Below are 20,341 nucleotides of genomic sequence, written 5' to 3'. Positions count from 1 at the left end.
TTCTCTCTCTCTCTCTCTCTCTCTCTCTCTCTCAAAATAAATAAATAGCCACTTAAAAAAATGAAGAAAAAATGCCATGTGTGTATGTATGCATGTGCACATATATCCTATGTACACATGCACACACACACACACACACACACACACACACATTTGGTGCGTTGACAGGAAAGCAGCCCACCCTTGCAAAATGGCTGCAACAAATGTTCCAGGCTTCACATTCTTTTTTTTTTTTTAAGTTTATTTATTTTGAGAGAGAAAGAGCACGTGAATGGGATAGGGACAGGGAGAGAGGGGAGAGAGAATCCCAAGCAGGCTCTGCACAATCAGCACAGATCCCAGTGCGGGGCTTGAACCCATCAACCATGAGATTATGACCCGCGCTGAAATCAAGAGTCCGATGTTCAACAGACTGAGCCACCCAGGTGCCCCCCAGGCTTCATATTCTTATTGCTTTCCCTTTTCTAGTTTGAATAATAGTTGTAAATCTACTTTTTCTATTCCTTTTCTTCCCTCTCCTCATGAAAAACTATACACACACCACATACACAACACACACAAACTCAAACCCACTGTTGGAGCGGAAAAATTTTTATCTACCCTTCAATGTTCTTTTGGCTGGTCTAAGAATTAAGTTGACAAGAGACAGATTAACAGGAGAAAATAAAATTTAATTACATATGTGCAGGGTCCATAAGAATATGAGGCCCACAGGCAGTCAGGCATTTGAGACTTACATGCCATCCAGAGCTAAGGAGGAGGGGGCAGGGAGTTGGGACTTCAAAAGGAAGGAAGACGATTCGCAGGAAGATGAAAGAGAATAAATATTTGGTTTTAAAAAAAACTTTGCTTGGCTATACAAAAACAATGGGACATAGGGAAGAATTTTAACAAACAGACTTGCTAGGTTCCTCCTTGTTTACCACCCCTAGTTCATATTACACTGTAGTTATATATGGTGATAGCTCCCTTCCTGGAACAGGTCCTCCATGTACATTCTTTTAGGCATTCTTTTAGGTCATGGGACTTTCCTGAGCCTTCCATTCCTTAAAAATACTCAGCCTAAAATAATCGACATGACAAAGAGACACATTTTGGGGTGGCAATTTTGCTCACCGACAACACCCATACACGTGACCAAAATCTATGTGGACAGAGACCTGAGATTAAATAGTATCAAGTATATAAAATGCCTTCTCTAAATGCTTTCTCTCTCTCTCTCTCTCTCTCTCTCTCTCTCTCTCTCCCCTTTCCCTTACTTTCTTCCTTCCTCCCTTTTTATTTTTAAACTTTCCTCTTAAGTATCATTTTCCATTCAGAGATGCCCAGAGAGAAGGAATAAGATGGGCATGGGGGAAGGGACAGCGAGGCAAGCAGATTTCCTTGGCAGGATTAGAGTGGTTCGTGTCAGCAAGCAATGAGCCAAAAAGCTGCTGAGATGAGGTCCAGGGTGAGTTGGAGAAGAGCCTGGGAGGCAGATAGCTTGGATTAGATGAGACAGGCCATTTGGATCTCCAGTAGTTTCCCCAGCAGGGAACACCAACATTCCAAAGACTGACTGTAAGGAAGGTCCCCGGCCAAGTGCAGGTCCAGCCTGGGAGCCTGTCCTCACCTTCAGAGTGCCAAGAAACATGGGAATGGCACAGAATTCTTATTTTTCTGCGGGCTGAGTGGGCTATTTTCTCTCCCCTTTCCCACTATACTGGCTTCATGTAAAACAAAGGTCATGGATTCAAATGCCTTAGGATTCAGCCATTATATAAGTGAGGCAGGCCAAGTGTGATGAAACACAGAGCGACAGGAACTGCAGCCCACCGGGAAATGTTTGGTCTCTGAAGTGGTTCAGCACAATCTCATGCCAGCACTTCTGCTCAGCAGGTATGAGGCTAAGGGTTGCAGGTCTTCTAATTTTTCCAGGGAAATTGAAAATCCAGAGAAGCTTGGAATTCTCAGTGTGTGTGTGTGTGTGTGTGTGTGTGTGTGTGTGTGTGTTAGAGATATCAATTTTTTTAATGTTAGCTCCATTTAAAAAAAAAAAAAAACAAAAACATAGAAACAAATATAGTGTAGTGTAGACCAAACAAATATAACATGTTTGCTGACTGGATTTAACTTATGGGCCATTGGTTTGGGAATCTCTGAAATAAAACTACGTAAGACTGCCTCCTTCTTTCCCTTATGACTGGTAAGAAACATGGTGTCTCGTGTAAAATGACAGATATTTAGTTCCTATTATGTGCACAGCATACCCTGGATACCAGGAGATATACTAAGCTGTTCTCTGCCTTCTAGGAGCTTAAAATATTATTGAGGCAACAAGACATTCACTCAGGAAAGTCAGGTGATAGTGCTATGCAGCATTCTGATACCAAGGCCAATATTGGTAAGATAAGATATACCAAAGTCACCTTAAAAACAAAGAATGGCTTTTAGATCTATATCAAAACTTGCCTATATAGTAAAACCAGTGGTGTAAAGGTATCTAGGGTATTGTTCACTTTTATATTCCTAGCACTTGGCACATAGTAAATGATGTTCAACAAATATTTCTTGAATAAAACGTAAAAATTAGTAAGTCATAGAAGGGAAAAGTTTTGTGAGCTTAAAGAAATGGGGGAAAAGGGAAGCAAATCTTTTTATGGTTGATGACAGTAACCAATAGTGAGACACTGAATTTAGGGACCAGAGCATTCGGTCACTAAGGTCCCCATTCCTTTTGGAGAGAAGGGGTATATAACTAGTTCTCACTATAAGCCATATTAAACAACTTGCACGGCTATCTTTTCTCTTTGCTGAAATGTCTAGTCAACTTCCTGATGACCAGCTGAGGTTCCCTGACATCTTGATGCAGGGAGCAAGAAGATCCTGGATAGGAGATCCACATAGTCTGCTCTTATGAATGGTCTGTGTTTCTCTAAAATAAGCATTCTGATTTCCAGATGACTGAAGAGTTTGATTAGCAGGACTCTGTCTCCCCAGGCCAGATGCCACTCTTTGGGATCCTGTCTTGGTAACTACAAAATAAAAGAAAACTTTTTTCCTTTACATTTATTTATTTTTTGAGAGACGGCGCACAAGTTGGGGAGGGGCAGAGACAGAAGGAGACATAGAATCTGAAGCAGGCTCCAGGCTCTGAGCTGTCAGCACAGAGCCCGGCGTGGGGCTCGAACTCACAAACCACGAGATCATGACCTGAGCCGAAGTTGGACGCTTAACCGACTGAGCCACCAAGGCTCCCCAGTAAAAGAAAACTTTTGAGGGCCTCACAACCACAGTTTCATGAAAGACTCTGGGTAAGCAATATGGACCAGCATTCCCAGGGCTCCTTACATTAGATGGGGAACTTATACAGATCACAGGTATCTAGAGCTGCATCTTTCCACCTGTTTTGGAGTTTGGAGGAATATAAAGAACTCATTCTTTAATGAAAACACATCCAGAATTCCAATACATGAAATGATGAAAGTGTCAAGGCTCTGGCAAAAGAACGTAGGAAATCCTTTCTGACAGGCCTTTGGCTACTGTGCTTTCCACAGCTAACACACTTGCCCCTCTGGGGAAACTGAGGCACCTCTGCTCAAGCTCAATGCTCCCTAGAACATGGTGTAAAACCAGCTGGGTGAGACTGTATACCTGCAGAATGGAAACTTGATTTAGCCACTGCCCAAGGTAATAATAGCAATTATAAATATTCGTTTAAGTAAATTTATTTTGCACTTGCTATGTGCCAAATAGCACTTTATATATGTTAATTCACTGAATCCCCCCCAACAGCCCCACGAGGTTAGGAAATATTAATACCTCCATTTTACACACAAGGAAACCAAAGTCTAAGAAAATTTAGCATCTTGCCCAAGCTAGTAAGTGATAAAACCAGGCTTTGATTGTAGGCAGTCTGACCATAGAACCAGCCCTTTGAGCACTCCAGTCTTATTGGTTCTGTCTCAATACATTGGGAAAGTTATTAATCTCATAGGATTTGTACACATGTGTCTAGTTTTAGTTTTCTTTCTCTTGCCTAAAAAGAGAGGAACAGGCAAGGGAGTCAGTCAAGCTTCAAAAGGGCCTGGACTGGAGGCCGGCTCTATTCCGCCCCTCTTTGCAACATTGGAAAACAAATGACTCCCCTAACAGCGTCAGGAAAATATGACATCCTTGCTCTATGCTGCACAGGAGGAGGGACTGCAGCATGGAAGCCATGGCTATAAATATCAGAGTTAATGAGGGAGGACTCCTGGAGACCTAAATGAATCCATTTTATGGGTTTGTCATACATCAGGTTAATATGATTCTGACAAATAATTATATTCAAAACTGGACAGGGATGGAGAATGCTGTTATTCCTTCTGGTTGTAATAGCAGAGCCTTCTGGCCAATGAAAGGTTGATGACGCCAACACTGAAGTGCAGAGTGAAACTATAACAATGTGTGGCATTTAGACAAAGGAGCTCACAGCTCTGCACCCACCCTGGCTCAGGCGATGGGATTGTCATTGTCTGATTCCTTAATGAGCAGAACAGCTCCTTCAGGAGGATGGGGTGGAGGCAGAATGGAATACTAATGTGGCTATTCTTTTTTTTTACATCAACTACATCATGGGGAAGGACATATACATGGGGTGAGCCCTGAAAAGAGGGTTTACGTTTGCCTATGTCAAACTGTTAGCAGCTTCTTATTTAACTCGGACAATGGTTATTCTCTCTCGAGTTAATTACAGTGGCCTCTGAGGGAAAAGGGCTTCTTACTGAAGAATGGGGGCAGGGTGGGGGAGACACTATGAGCTGTGACATTTGTCACCTAATTGTGTTACCCTGAAGTCCTGGAGTTGTATTCTGGGCTGGAGGGCTGGGACTCCCAGGAAGACTGACCCCAAGGGAGACATTCAAGTTCATGGGCCTTTCCTCAGCCACAGAAGTGGTTTCTTTCCAGCGCTATGGACTGTTCACCACACAAGGGCATCATCCCAGGGGGTGCAGAGAGGCTGAAGTTCAGCCCTTACTCTGTTCCCCCAACCTTGCCACCTGGAAGAAGGGGGCATTTTCTAATTTGAACAGAAGTGCTGTATGGGTTAGCAGTGGCCCTCAGCTTATCCAACATGGTCAAGGACCCACAGCCTGGGCAGTTAAGGCAACAAAAGGGACAGTTGTTAGTCCAAAACAACTACCATTTGCCCTCCAGATTCTCCTTCCTTATCACTCTCAGCCTCCTCTTCTGTGGCATTGAGAGGAAAAACAAACTCATAGATACCAATACAGATTGGTGCTTGCCAGAGGTGGGGGTTAGGGGGGTAGAAGAAGTAGGTTAAAAGTGGTCAAAAAGGCACAAACTTCCAATCATAAGATAAACAAGCCCTGGGGATGTAATATACAGCATGATGACTGTTGTTAACAATACCATATTGTATATTTAAAAGTTACTGAAAGAGTAGATTTTAAAAGTGCTCATCACAAGAAAAAAGGTAGTGACTGTGAACGATGATGTTAACTACACTTACTGTGGTGATCGTTTTGCAAAGTATACATAAATCAAATAACTGCGTGGTTCACCTAAAACGAATACCGTGTTGTATATAAATTATATGTCAACCAAAATTTTATAACTTTTTAAAAGAGAGTGGGAAATGAGGCACGCAGTCGCGACTACACTAAGAATAAAATTTCATTAGGCCCTGGCCTGACTCTGTTGGCACTGTTTGTTCTCCGCAGTAAGGACGTGTCCTCACTAATGCCCCTTCCTCTCTGCACCTCGCTCCTGCCCAGGAGCTCGTCAGCCAGGAACTGGCAGTGAGACGTTTCTTCGAATGTGCACACCAGAGTCCCCTTCCCACAACGAGGTCAGCCTGGACTTTGTACAGAATGAAACTCAGGGAAGCTGCTTTAGCAAGAAAACAACACAGGAGCTGTCTCTCACCAATCAATCAAAACCGATAGCGGAGTCTTCAGTGTGTTTTTTTTTCTTCATGACATCCTCTGAAGCCGTTCTGGGTTAAATCGGTTAGCTGACTTCTCCTTGAGGTAACTGTGGTGACTTCCACAAGAATGCATGCCAGAATATTGCCATGAGGAAAGAGTCTCCATTTTTGAGGACAGCTGCTCTTTCCTCCCATTCAAAAAAGTTGCCAGTAATGTAGGATTCTCTCCAGGCCACTGAACACTGGCCCAGGGACCCTCTTCCCCCGGGCTCCCAACCCCCATGTGCTCATCCTTCCTTCTACCACTGCCCAGTTGAGCAGGAGGCCTTGGGCTTGGGCAGAGCCTCCTCGAAAACAGAGAAAGGCCCTGTGAAGGTCAGGCCTCAAACCCAGTATTTGGAGAACACGTCTTCCTTCTTTTTTTCTTTCCCAGGATCAAGAAAGGATAAGGCCACATATTTTTCTAAACAGCAGACACACAGCATAAGAGAAAATCATTTTTTTTTTTCCAGCTAAGCTTCCCGCTGGGTTCCCCAGCCAACTTTCTGCAGCTCATAAAATAAACACCATTCCCATTTATCCCCCCAGCTCCAAGTCCATCATTACTTGGCTCTGCACAAATGGGCAGGTGGTGCTGCACAACAGGAACTAGATGAGCTCTTTTTTCCTTCCTGGACGGAAGAAAGAGGATTAACACAAAATCTTTTCTATGAGTGAATGGCCGGGCGGATAACTGGGAGGTTCGTGTGAATTTCATCCTGGAGAAAATTATGGAGGTGATAATTAGAATAGTCTTGCTGTCTCTGAAAGGGCAAGCCTAGAATCTGCCACATTGACCATCTCATGCATGGTCCAGATTGGCTTCATTAGATGGAGATGTGCAAACATGTGGTGAGGAGGTGGGGGGTGGGGGAACAAGACGGGGAACAATGTGGGTGGACAGGGAGCAGAAATAACCAGAAATAACGAAGTTCTACTAGAAAGCATTACCTACTTTGTTTCATTTTAAACATTGAAATTTGGGAGAACTTCAAGGAAGTAGGGAAAACATTTCCCTGTTTCAAAACAGGGAAAACATATAAACGAATGTGCATTTTCTGTAAAGTTAATAGACCTTCAGTGCCCTCACTTGCTTGGGCCTCAATGAGTGCCGAGAGTTTCTGGGAATTGTAGAATGTTCTAGGTGGGGAGCTGAGGCCTGCTTATAATTAGAAAGCATTTCTGGATAAGCACAGGCTAACTTCAGAGCTGCTGATGCTGCCAAGTCTTTGTGTAGCTGAGAGGTGGCTATTAAGTGACAGCGCCTGAAGAACGGTCACTTCTTTGACATCTGTAGGCCCTGAGGTATGGTCTGAGGCTGGAAGAGGAACAAGGGGTGGCTGAGTCTGCAATCCATGTCAAGTGTGAAGTTTCCTAGGGGAGTGTTAGTGTTGCAGGGTGAGTGTTGACATTCAGAAACCACGTCTCCTCCTCGGTGAGATTCAGGACCTTCCGTCTGATATTAATGGCTGTTCTAGGGCCTCATCTAGGTGTGAACATGTAGTGTATCTGATCCAGTGTGTACCTATTGATACCTTTAAATACTAAGAAGACAATCCATACCTGTAGGGATACCACCAATCACCTTGGACTTGGGATGCCAAAATCCAACCTGAAATACCCTAAAAGTCCCTATTTGCATGACTTCCTGGGGGAAAGATGGATCCCAGGTCAGAATGATCCTTCTAACTAGGGAATCCATTTCCTTGGAGGAATCTACACATAAAACTGGTAAGTCAGAATCCATGAAGGGTCTGAAGGTTTCATCTTGCTTGCAAGCTAACAAGTTAGACTGCCACAGTTTTATTTACATGTACCACAATATATATTTTTATTTATATATGTATCTATATACACATATATGCACACACATATGTATACGTATATATATGTATATACATATACATATATATACGTATATATATATATACACACATATATATATACACACACATATATATATATACATATATATATATATATATATATATATATATATATATATATATAAAACAGACAAACACACAGATGGAAGTCATGAGATCTTTGGGTCAATGACAAAGTCCATTTATTACTCTCGTCAAATGCAGCATTTTGGAGAAATATCCCCCAAAGTTTATGCCGGGAGGGCCAAATGGCACCCACACATGTAGTGGGATGCATTATTGGAGATAACCTCCAATAGTTTTTGAACCTCCAGAGTTCAAAAACTCTGCTCTTGTATAAGGCTGCTGGCAACCTACATGTCCTCTTTCTCTGGAGAGAAAAAAACCTTAACTATAATCTTGAATTTAAGCTAATCTTTTGGTAGTGGAGGGGAAGTATTTATCTTCCTTACCTCGAAACATCTCTAGGGAGGGAGATGTCACTAAGCTTTAGTATCCTGAGATGTCTCCTAATACAAACATTCTTAATTTGGCTGCAAATGTCTTTGCCCAAAGAAATGTGAGATATTTGTGGAGAATTGTCTCTCAACAAAAACATGTAGGTAAAATAAAACTACCCTCCCTCAGTAAGAATCTTTTTAGTTATACATAGATTTTCAGGAACATTTTATATAATTATACCACCCCAAATATTGGTCTTTCGGGGAATAGAAAAAAGAGCAGTAAAGGGAAGTGTGGCTACTTTCCACATTTATCCCTCTATTATCAACCACCTATGAGAAATAACATTCTATTAAGGGTCATTGGAGTCCAGGGGTTCCAGGCTGTGACACAAATGGTGGTCAGAGGAATGGCAATAGAGACATAAATTGAGAGGGCATCAGCCCAGGGGACAGCTCAATGGAAGGCATGAGATAAACTCCCTCTTTCTCAAAGGACTGTAACAGAATGAGACTCTTGAAGCATGGGGTCTTACAGTTGGAGTATAAGGGTACACGTTTTTGCTGCGATGTGTAGCTAGCTTGCTGAGTTTTCCTTGGCCTAGAGACAGGCTGGACCACCCCAATCAGAGGAAGTCCAGGCCCTGAAAATCTTGGCTCTTTGCTCACTTTCTTTGGACCAAAATGCTTTTGACTTGTCTGCGCACTGCTCTTTGGCTAACAACCATCTCCCTGGGCTTCCCAAAAAAGAAGACAGGGAGTTTGTTTTTCTTTAAGGTGTGGAGGAACTCAGCCCCCAAAACAAATCCCTCGTTGACAGTGCAGTTGAGCGGTTCATCATGACCCCCCCTGCCTCACTGTGGGCTGACTTTCTCCTGTCTGACCTGGCAAGGGCCTCAGATTTTCAAGCTGCAGTTTTGCTTTCCAGCTTCCACCCCGTGGCACACCTACATCTTCCATGCCTCCCTGTACCCAAGCAAAAGATTATCTAAATCCCTATTGCAGGTGAGGGTGAAAGCAGTGTCATGAGTTGTAAGGATGAGGTTCCTCTTAGTTTGAACCATATGAAATTCTTTTCCTGAAAGTCATAAAAACAGTTAAGAATTGGCAATTTCATGATTCGCCTGAGGTTCTTCCTGCTGAAAGCAGCGTGGGTATACATCACATTGGTTCTGCAATTGGTCTCTGGATAAGACACTTCCTCTTTGGGTAAAATTTCTTCTCATTCAAGAGGCTCATTCGATACCATGATTCCAAATACTGCCCAAATACTGAAATGGATAACTCTAAAGTGTGTACCTCCAACTTCAGCTCCTCTCCTGGCCCACTGGACATGCCCATTTGTATATGACAAATGCACCTCAAATCTAACATGTCCAAAATGAAATCACCTTCTTCTTCTCAGACCTGCTTATTCCATATTCCTTCTGGCAAATGGCTCCACTGTCTGCCCAAAGTCACCAAGATCTACCCAGGGAACATGGTTGGCTGCTCTCTCCTTGATCTTTACCTCTAGACACATACATTACTATCTCCTTAATGGTGGTTAATTTATTTCCTACTTCCTCCCTGCCCTCTTCTAAGCCCTCAGAATTTTTACTTGCCCTCGAGCAACAACAATCTCTTCATTGTTTTCCCTGCCTCCAATTTTCTCACACCTCCAAATGATACGGAATCCTTCAACGAGAGAAATATTTCTAAAACACAAATCCAAAGGTTGTTCCTCTTGATGTGTCCTGTTGTATTTATGATAAAGTCTCTTTTTAATGTTTATTTCCTTATTTTGAGAGAGAGTGAGAGAGGCAGAGAGAGAGAGAGAGAGAGGGAGAGAGAGAATTGAAAGCAGGCTCCTTGTTGTCAGCGCAGAGTCTAACATGGGGCTCGATCCTATGAACTGTGAGATCCTGACCTGAGCCAAAACCAGAGTCAGACGCTTAACCAACTGAGCCGTCCAGGTGCCCCTATGATAAGTCTTAATCCCTATGGCCCATAACACTTTGTATGTCATGGTTCTCAAAGGAGGTTGGGATCAAGCAGTATTATCCCTTTTGAGTTATTTGGGGTTTCTCAGTGACCAGGATGTTACCGACATTTAGTGGGCAAAGGCCAGGGATGCTAAACATCCTGAATGGGAGAAGAAATTTTATCCAAAGAGGAAGTGTCTCATCCAGAGACCAATAACTCTTGAGTTGAAACGCATTGCTGGGTTTTTTGGCCACTTATTCAGTCTGATTTCTACCTACTCAGACTTCTTAACTTTGTGCTGGAAATGGGAGGTGTCTATTATCTTACACCTGTCTTTGCCTCCCCCATTCACCAGCTTCTTTATTTGACCACTCCTTCCTTTCTACTCATCCTGTGAGAACTCCTCTCAGATGTTATAGGTCTGAGATTCCCTCCTTCCCTTCTCCTCCTCAGCCTGGATCTGGAGCCTGGCCTCCAAAGTACCTTATGCTTCCCTCTCTAGTACTGGGTTTGGAGGTATCTCCCATTCCATGGTGAGGCCTGAAGGGCAAGCCAAGCTAGTTTGTTTCTGTGTTCCTAGCATGGAGCTAACATTGTAGTAGCTTCTCAATGAATTTTTAAATCTATAGAGTATCTTCCACTTTTTGTCAATATCTTTTACATCTGAATATTAATACATCTGCTTGGTGAGAATTTAAACGGTACAAGAAAGAGAGCAGGTAGCATAGTCAATAGAATTATCTGAGTTTGAATCCAGGCTTTCCTGCTTAACACATCAGGAGATAACAGAATACCATTGCACAGTGATGAATTCTAAGTGCTCTAGAGGCTTACATACCAGCTCTGCCCCCCTATTAGCTCTGTGACTTTGGGCAGGTTACTTGACATCTCTCTGCTTCAGTTTATACAAAAGTAAACTAAAAATAATGAAATCTGCTCCACATGGTTTTGGATGGTTAAATGTGATAATACACACCACTTAGAACATTGCCTGGCCCAGAGCAAATACTCAGTAAATGTTAACAATATTATGATAAATAATAGCAAGAATTCATAAAAGGGTATATATTAAAGGCACCAGCTTCCCTTACCAGTGACTACCATTATTAATATTGTCTATGTATTACTCCAGACATGTTATATAGATACCCAGTATTTCTGAGCTTTCAAAAACAATAGGAGCAAATTACACATTTCTGATTTTTCCTCATTTACAAATATGCTAGAGATCTCACTCATTGTTTTAATGGCTTAATAGTTTAACAGTTCTATGATTTATTTACTAGTTTCATAATTTTTTGACCAACTCCCCAAACTGGGGATAATTACTTCCAGTTGTTCACTGTTGCCGTAAAAGCTTTTTGTTGAGTAAGTGCGTTTATCACAAATACTTATCTTTCCCTTAATAGAAGGCAATCTCAAAAACTGCAGAACTTTTGGTTGCCTGGCTTCCTCAGGGTCTCTTACACTGCCCTATATTGATGGAGTAGAGGTGCAAATGACCTGGGGTTATCTTGTCTGTCCCTTGACTCTTCCAAGCCCCCAGAGGCTTTATAGTCTTTGGGATCCACACAGCCTGAATTTTCACCAGTAAATACATCAGATAACCGATTACTAATGCTAAAAATGATTGAAGAAGACAATTTAGGTAACACAAACAGACTTTATTTAATACTTCATAAAGTGGATGTGTCCATCTGGAGAACTGCGAGGTGGAAGGCAGGAAGTGTTTACAGAATAAAGAGAAGGAAGTAAGTACAGAGCCCAGAGCTGGCTTGGTGTTTGGGGAATGGCTGATTAGACATTACTAGGACATAAAAGCTGCCTACGTTTTGGGTGGCTGACGTGGCCCCCTAGGCAGGGGGTGCTCCTTCTTGGGCCAAGAATTTTATTTCAAGACTGTTGTTGAAAAACAATGTGGAACTATAAACTCCAAGATGACTGCTGCTGGGCAGAAGAGGGGGGGAACCTGCTCCTTCATCTTTCCAGATAGGGAAAATGATTCACAACCGTCAGAAATCTGATAAAAATTTTAGAAGTACATGCAATCAGTTATATAAATGATAAAGCATAAATCATGGTTCTATTTGCTCTGTGACAACTAAAAGAAATGGCCAAGTGGTCATCAATACAGAAAATAAATACAAATCCATGTAATACCTAAGTGAGTGTTCCCACTCCCTCCCTCTCCTACAAATATACTCACCTTGTGCCTGTGGATGGCATTGGAAGAGTGGAGGAGGCTGGAAGTAGGAAGGAAGGACCAGATGGAAGAGGTGGGAAAATGTCAGTGAGAAATTCTCCTGTGTCCCAGTTTTGCCCAGAGCTGCTTTTGCCTCAAGCTCTACCACAGAAACTGTTCAGAAAGGAGGCCAAAGAGGAGAAACTCCTCTGTGAAGCTTTCCAGGGGTAGACATTTCTGAAAAGCTGATTGTGTTTCTTACCCATCCTGCAGGCCCACCGTCACCCACATCCAGTCAGCACAAAGACTGAGACAATAAACCCACTCCACAAAAGTTCCTGGAATCCAGGCTTGTCAGAGTCAGACTGCTTGAAATATGCAGCTCCCCTCTGGAAGATTTGTTCCTCATGAACCCATGCTTTACTGTCAATTGGAGAAGCAAAGGCGGGAGTCAAGACCGGGTTCTTAGCATCTATCTTCTGAGGATACCGTGCCGCCGCACGAGGGATTCAGGTGAGCGATAAAGAAACATCTCACATTTGCCCTGGAGGAGCACCTCATCATTCTACTGTATTTTGTACAGAATCAGCCATTTTTTCAATCAGATTTTTCCTGCTTTCGTTTCTGCACAGTCAGGTTGGCTGAATGGAAAGACTAGCCCGTTCATCTGGAAATGCCAGATGTACTTTTTCTTAAATCCTGGGATGCCTGTCACTGAACACGGCCAAGCTTCCATCTGGAAGTTTCCGCCCGGTGCTGCACCTGGGCTACCGGCTCCTGGGGCTGGAGGGCTCTCCTGTTGGACTGAGAGTGCCTGAGCGTCCCCCTTGCCTCTCTACTCTGCAGAGGGCCAGCCTGGAGTGGCGGGAAAAGCGTGAGATTTAGAGACGGTTTCTATCAACACTCCTTCCTAGCTCTGTGACTTTATTTCTCACAGTTGATACTCAGTACATTTAGCTATTATTATTAACTTTTATTAGTGACCAAATGTCACCAGCAAAAAGGCACGGCTAGTCCCCTGCTTCTCACTCTGCGTCCACAGATGAACTTCATCTTCGTCAGCTGGGAGTTTATTAGAAAGGCAGAGTCCCAGGCCTCACCCCTGAGCTGCTGAATCAGATTCTGCACTTTAGCAAGATCCCCAGGAGATTTCCACACACGGTTGGGTTCTAGAGGCCCTGTGGTCGACACTTTGCACCTCCCTGAAAGGGCCAACCAGCCCGTTTTATTCAGAAGAACAATCTCTCCTAACATTCTCCTTGTGATAAACATTTTCCCACAGCCCCAGACTAGACCTGTGGTCGTGTGAAATATGGAACTTACTTAACGGGAGCAAGGGGACAGAATATCTGACTTTGAGTTTTCCCATCACCATGTTTAACTTCCATTTCATAGATATTTTGCTTTCTTCTTTCTGAAAAGTGTGGAGCATTATTTTTAAAAAGCCCAGCCTAAGTCATGGATAAGACCTTGTGGTGACTTTTTATACGCCTTTCTCCCAAAACATTTCTTTTAAGGAAGAAAAGATTTCCTACAGACCACCCCCCCAGAGGAATCTTCCCCCTTCCCACCTTGCTTTTGGGGGGTCAGACACGGCACTGATGGGGCTTGGCCATGAGTCAAACTGGGGTGGACGCCCCCCCCTTCAATGAACATCACAGGCCCTGCCTATTAAACGCTTGTTTCTTTCCACTGTACACACAGGATCCCAGGTCATTTGCAACGGCAGTGTTTTAGTATGACCCGCAATGCCTACTTGCCAGAGAGCAGCAGCCCTTCACCAGGACCGACAAATTAGAGACCGAGTCCTGCTGCTCCCGAAGCCCCGGCTTCCTGGTCAGAGGCCTCTGGTTACCATCCGTGGCACTGCTGAGGGCCTGTTTAGAAACAACGATGCTGTCTGGGCTGTGAGCTATGGCACTAAACGTTTACGCAAAGAGACCTCACCCTTATTTTCGGTAATCATTTCCTATTTTCCAATGTTCTCTCGCCAAAAATGTCCACTGTGTAAAACTTCCAGCAGGAGTGCTCGTTGTCACCCTTGGTGTCCTTGACCAAGAGTTGTACAAGGTCCTGGGCTGCACGGGATTGCTCTGAGACCATTGGAACCCAGGGAGGGGCTGGCTGTGTGTGAGTTAGTAAGATACTCAGCAGGGATTTGGTCATTTGCAAATAATAGAAACGCAACTCAATCCTAGCTCAGGTGTGCTCAGCCACTGGGAACAGTGCTGTGTGGCTCACAGGGAGAAGAAAGGGCTGCAGAACCAGGGCATTAGTGATGCCTGGGGAAGTCTCAGTGGTTCCAGAATTTGTCCTTTGTTCAGCACATGTGTGCACGCACGCATGCTGGCTTCCTTTATACCACTAGAGACAATGCTGAAAGTAGCTCTTTGCTTCATTGTTTCTGTACTATGTCCCCAAGGAACCTGCAAGCTACTAGCCTGCTTTTGTACATCCGCAACTCCACACATGGCAAGCTAAAAATGGTTTTAAATTTTTAAAGGGTTGTAAAACAGTAAACAAAGAAAGAAGCCTATGAGACAGGACCCTATGTGGCCTGCAAAGCCTAAAATATTTACTATGTGGCCCTTAACAGAAAAAGTTTTATGACTCCTCGGAGGAAGGGGACAGACTCTCAGCAGAAATGTCCTCAGGAGATGTGTGCATCCTGGAGGCAGTCAAGGTGGCCAGGGAGATCAGGAGAGTCTGACTGACCAAGCTAGAGTCATGTGACCTTGTGGGACTGAGGGATCAGGGAGAACAGGGCCACTGCCAAACTGTAGCCTGACGGGACAGGAAGGAAGTTCACACTGCCCTGCCCTCTGGCTTCCTGCCAGTGCTTCCCTTTGGCCAAACCGAACCAGAACCAGGGGGCATGTCCTAGAGCTCAGCCTCCGGGGCATGGAGCGTGATTTGGTGGAATGGATCGGATGGAGCAAATGGGGAAAATACAGACACAAAGTGCACAAGAGAACAAGTTTGTATTCTGGCTCTCCTCAGGGATGGCCTCACTCATTTTCTACCTGTGGTCACAGAGGCCTGAGCTTGGAAGGACCCACGCTTGGTCCAACCCTCTGCTGTTGCTATCTTGAAACAAAGGGCCCTGCATTTTCAGTTCGCCCTTGGCTTCACCAGTTGCAGAGCCTTGGCTCTATTCTTAGGTCTGCGTGATCTCAACAAGTCACTTTATCTCTTCTGACTTTCAGTTTCCTGATCTAGAAAATGATCTTAACAACATTTTCCTCTCAGGGTTGAAGAGCAAATGAGATTTGTATGTAAAGGGCCTGCTTGAGAGAGTGAGCCATCAACAAAGACAATTTCCTTCCTTCTCCCAAAGTGCTCTTTCTCCAATTTTCCCCAGAGATAGACTTTGGCAGCTTTGGGCAGGCAGCTCAGGAAACAGCATGCTCTAAAATGCAAGAAGCAAGTCTGGGCAACCCAACTACAAAGAATACCGGCCTTATTTCAGGCCACGAGCTGATCAAGAGGGAAGGAGGGACAGAGGAAGGGAGAGCTAATTGGTTGTTTTGGCCACTAGTCATTTAGAGATCATTAGAAAAAAAAAAAAAAAAAAAAAAAACCCTTAAAAATCCCCTAGCTCCCTTGTTTGATTTGTGAGGAAACTGAAGGCCATAAACATCAAAAAACTTGCCTGAGGTTCACAGAAATAGTGCAGAGCAGAGCTTGACCCCAACCCAGAATAACTAGGTAGTTCATAACTAGGTAGATAACTAGGTAGGATAACTAGTTCAGTGAGCTCTAGACTCCCTCCTGTTAAATTAAACAAGGAGCCTTTAGACTGATGAGGGTCTAATGCCACGGTGGCCTAGATAAGCAAACCAAAAATCCAAGCCTGTAAATGCCTCAAGGTTACAAAATCGAAACACTAGGGAAGACCAGACACAAACAGGCAACTAGGCTTTCAGTTACAGCCAGTCAATTATTTCCTTTTTTTTGTTTTGTTTTGTTTCCGCATGTTTTCTATATAAGCCTTTCCCCTGGCTCCCCATCGGAACACCCCTGACCACCTGGGGTTTTGGCATTGCCCCATTCAAACAGAGATATGCTCAAATGCCATCGTAAAATGTTTAATATGCCTCAGTTTATCTTCTAACACAACATACCCATGCTCGTACCAGACACTGGACATGGTTTGACTTAAATATAAGGCTTAGGAATTATTATCAATTTGTTGCGGTCCAAATCGTCCTTTTACAATTTGCCTTTTCTCCTCCTCACTCCCCTCCCCTCACCCCACCCCCAAATCCCCTCCCTCTTTCTTTCTCTGCACCTTCCAATTCAAAGAAACTCGGGGTTTTTTTTTCCTTAGGGACATGTAATAGCATCATGGGTGCCATGGGCCTCAAAGTGAAGGGCCTCAGGACTCTGATGAAGCCAAAGGCAGGATGTCCTGAACACCACAGCGCTTAATGGAATCCGCATGAAAATTTCATTTTCTCCACATAATGACTCGGTTCTAAAATATTCAATGTTTTGTGAGTCTCATTAAGGTGAAATAATTCTATTCTAACTTGAGTCATAGATTTTCTACCTGCTTCTATTCCTAAAGGCTTTTTGCAATTCTCGTCAGAGTATTTTTCTTTTTTTTTAATGCAAAATTGTCTTCTATCCCACAGAAAGCTTTAATCTGGTGAGGACAGTCTCTCTCCTGGCAACATCCAGGATACTAGATGAACAGGGGTCAGCTGGGAAGTTTGAAGAGAAACCTTGGTAATCTGCAAAACAAAGCTGGGAATTCTCTAAAGAATGTTTAGCAAAGATACTACAGTTTGAAGTGAATAGGAAGGGTTTTGTTCACAGGCTCTGCCTGGCTGCTGGATTCAAAGAGTGTTCAGCCCCAGAAAAGAACATCAATGTCTTACTTGGAAATTAAACACACACACAAAAGGCTTCTTTACTGCCCACGTTGAGTTTTGCTTGACTGTAGGAAGGTTCATCACGCCTGAAAATACGTATCATTGCCTCTGATCCGAAGCAAGTGCTACAGAGGAACAAAGACACGTCTTCTGGCTTTGGGGAAACAAATTGGCAAGGAATTTGCTTCAGAAAGATCTACAAAAGACCCAAATGATTCTGTAGAGGGAGACCTTGAAGTCTGGTCTGTGGATTGTGAGTGGGGTCGCTGGCCCTCATCCCCTAGACCATGTTTGTGACCTCAGGCAAGGCACGTGAGCTTGTTGTACCTTTATTCCTGCATTTGAACATCAGGGATAATACTTGCTGCCTACTTACCCTCAAAGGGATATGCGGGGATTAGCCAATTAAAATTTGCCAAATGCCTGAAAATTAATGGTGGGAAAAATCTATATGCCTATAAAGTATCATTATCATTCCCCTCTGTCTACCTTTTCTCTCTCTCTTTTTCGCTATCGTCGGAGACTTCATGAGCATTGCCTGAGGTTTTGCTTTTGGTTGCTATATTGCACAATGACCATCTCCTTTGAATGATTTGTTTGAAATTGGTCCTTTCTATACTATCAGGGGGAGGTTTCCAACGCAAAGCATCCTAGACTGACTGTCAATAGGTCATACCTGGCAAGGTTTCCTTTGGGTTTATCTTCAGAGTCCCATAGGGTGGAAAAAATCAACCTATTTAAGGTATAATACAATATAATTTGGAAAAATTCACCAATTAGTGACTCAAAGCTGGTGAAGAATAAAAATAAAGTCACTTTAGAGCCCTGTTACAATCCTTAAAGAGATGCAACTTTCAACCAAAACAATAATACTTTATATGTTACAAATATTGCCCCTCCGGTTCTTACAACCACCTGTAAAATGAGTATAACACAACTTGGTCATATTATACTCATTATACAGCTAAAAAAAAAAAAAAATTGAGATTCAGAGAGGTTGAGTGATTTTTTCCACAGTATTTAGCAATGCATGGCAAAGCCAGGTCTAGACTCCAAATTTCTGTATCTTCTGGTTCCAAGGGCAATAGATTTTCCCACTACACCTTGCTGCTATCCTTTGACTATGGCTCAAATGATATTAAAAGCACAAATATTATTGCTTTGATACTCCAATATGCGTTCTTTTTTCCACACCACCAAACAACTCCATTCTGGCACTGTCTCCCTGGAGATAGCACCAGATCCCGCTTCAGTCCTACAAGACTGTCTCCCTCATTTCAGATGCCAGTTGTAAGTCCGGATAGTCACTCCTTCTGACAACATACTATAGCTTGGAGGTTCTGATGACCTTCTCCTCTGGTTTGATTAATGTGCTAGAGCAGCTCACAGAACTCAGAGAAACACTTTGCTTCCTAGATTGCCAGTTCATTATAAAAAGGATGTACTCACTCAGGAACAGCCAGGTGGGAAAGCTGCATAGGAAAGGTAATGGGGAGGGATGTAGAGCTTCCATACCCTTTCCAAGCATGCCACTCTCCCTGGATCTCCTTGTGCTCACCAACAAGGAAGCTTTCTGATCCTGTCCTTTTGGGTTTTTATGGAGGCTTCAGTACACAGATATGTTTGATTAAATCTTCGGCTCTTGGTGATTGAACTCAGTCTCAGCCCCACTCTCCTCCCTGGAGCTGGGGGTGAAACTGAAAATTACAACCCTTTAATCACTTGGTTGGTTCCCCTGGCAACCAGCCCCCATCCTTTGGTTACTTAGGGACTTTTCAAAAGTCACCTCATTAACAAAAGACACCTTTATCGATTTCTTCCATTAGGAAATTCCATGGGTTCTAGGAGCCCTGTGCTAAGAAAAGTGGATGAAAGCCAAATATATATTTCTTATTATAAATTACAGTGTCACAAGTATCCTTTCCTTTACTTCGCAGACCACCTGGACCTGTGCAACATATCTAATCTGATAAAGAACCTGCAGAAAGCCTGGAATAGAATGCCCTTTCGAAGACCACTTCCTGTGTGCTTTGGGATCACAGGATGCCAAGTGCTCACTCTCTAATTCTACCCATGCTGTTGCTCTGACATGCCTAGCGTGTGGTAAGCAGTCGGCCTATCAGGAATATTTGGTAGGCCTTAATGCAGAGATGGAAAATAGTTATCATTGTTAAAAAAATAAAATTCAAGGCGTGCCTGGGTGGCTCAGTCGGTTAAGCATCCGACTTCGGCTCAAGTCATGATCTCACGGTTTGTGAGTTCGAGCCCCGCATCTGGCTCTGTGCTGACAGCTTGGAGCCTGGAGCCTGCTTCGGATTCTGTGTCTCCCCATCACTCTGCCTCTCCCATGCTCGTGCTCTGTCTCTCAATAATAAATAAACGTTAAAAAATAAAATAAAATAAAACAAAATAAAATAAAATTCACTAAGTAAATCTTAAAGATCTTATTGGCTTTATTCAACAATTCATGAGTTGAGCGGCATCCAATATAGCAGGAAAAAAAGAGTCCATGGAGATGTATAAAATGAAAGACTTTTTTAAGCAGAAAGTAGCAGGAACAAAGAAATTATTCTAGGCAAAAAAAAAAAAAAGGTTAAAAGACGGCAGGGGTCTATCAAGCAGTTTACTGAACTAGTGCTGATCAGGCAATTCTTGATTGTCTGGTTTAAGATTCCATTTCTGGGAGAGCTGAAACTGTAATTAAGTTAAGTCTTGGTTTGGTCACGTGGAGCTTAGCATAAGCAACTTCATTTGGGGCCTGTTGTCTTGTTTTTAACGTCATCTTGTGGGATAATGAGTGCTGTGATATGCCAACCAGATCTGTCTTTCAGAGCCAGAGTTGCCATTCCCCCAGATTCTGGGCAGCTCTTGGCTAAGTTCCTTTCCAAGAATTGGCAACAGCCCAAGAGAATTGCCCCCACCAAGATGTTGGTGGCAAGATGTTTGAGTTGGGGGGTAAGAGAGGAAGGTTTGTGAAGGTACAACCTCCCTGCCTCAGGGCAGAACAACGTCAAAGGACCATTTGATGTTCCAGAACTCCT

This window comes from Acinonyx jubatus, chromosome C2, assembly GCF_027475565.1.
Source record: "Acinonyx jubatus isolate Ajub_Pintada_27869175 chromosome C2, VMU_Ajub_asm_v1.0, whole genome shotgun sequence".
Classification (NCBI taxonomy): Eukaryota; Metazoa; Chordata; class Mammalia; order Carnivora; family Felidae; genus Acinonyx; species Acinonyx jubatus.
The sequence above is the reverse complement of the archived record's forward strand: the minus strand, read 5'-3'. Positions refer to the sequence as shown.